The following is a 1,226-nucleotide window of genomic DNA, read 5'->3' on the forward strand; positions in this document are numbered from 1 at the left end:
CGGGGGCGGCTGCCGAGCATCCCCTCTGGCACCCCAAGACTGGGGCTAACCCGGCCTGGGGACAGCAACCCTCTGGGTCCACCGGCTGGGCACAGACAGGAAGGGCAGCAATAATAAAGAACATATATATATATATATATGTATATATATATATATATGCAGTCCTGTGGTACTTCAGCAGCTTACTCCTACGTTCTGAATACACCTGTGGCTACTACCTCTGGTCAGTCTGGAAGCAAGGCTTGGGGAGTTACCCTTTTGCACACCGAGGCTGAAGGAGGGTCTTTGGGGTTGAACCTCGGCATCCTACAAGTGCCCAAGAGGTTCATCTCAAGGTCAAATGTGAAGGGGCAGACGGCACTGGGTTCATGCACATAGGTCTTCAGCCTTCACACAGTAAATGACCCAAACAAGTGCCCAAGAGGTTCATCTCAAGGTCAAATGTGAAGGGGCAGACGGCACTGGGTTCATGCACATAGGTCTTCAGCCTTCACACAGTAAATGACCCAAATGCTTGTACATTTGGTCTCAAATTGCAGTTTAGCCTGGAAAATAAGTTTTGAACAGTGCCTGCCATGTCTGTTATTCAACTTTGTTGTCTCTGCTAGAGTCAGCCTAGGCTTTTTTCAGACAAGTAATTCTCGAGTTGGCAATTGGGCTCCTGACTGGAGAAAGACTGTCCGTCTTAGTCTGAACCCTGAGCCTGACCATCGTGGCCGATGGCACGCTGGGCAGTGACTCTCATCCAGAGGCACCATGCAAATCAGATTTGCTGGACTGCTTGAAATGAGGCGATGCCTTGAATGGAAGAGGTGTAGCTCTGCTTCACGCCAAAGATTTCAAAGCAAGTGGTACAATTGTTTTCCCCAGTAGTTGGTGGTCACCTCAGCGTCCATGACTGACTCCTAAAGGGCTCAAGAGGGGCCCACTGTGGGAGGAAAGCCAGCTTATTGCCAGTTGTGGTAAATTTACTCTAAAGGCGGAATGAGAAAAATGGGGTGCTCTATATAAATCAGATTACATGATCTATGAGCTGTGCGTCATCAACACAATTGAGAGAGATCCATCGGGATGTTCTAGTGAAGCAAACAGTTCTTCCTCTGCTTCCCTTACCTAATGTAACTGCCTGTGCTACCTGCCATAGTGTGGGCGCTAGCCTTTTGGGAGGCCGGTTACGCCACAGGCCCTTTCTCCTCGAAACGTGGAGAAATAACACCCTGAAATTA

This window comes from Egretta garzetta, unplaced genomic scaffold (assembly GCF_000687185.1).
Source record: "Egretta garzetta isolate BGI_Z169 unplaced genomic scaffold, ASM68718v1 scaffold45, whole genome shotgun sequence".
Lineage (NCBI taxonomy): Eukaryota > Metazoa > Chordata > Aves > Pelecaniformes > Ardeidae > Egretta > Egretta garzetta.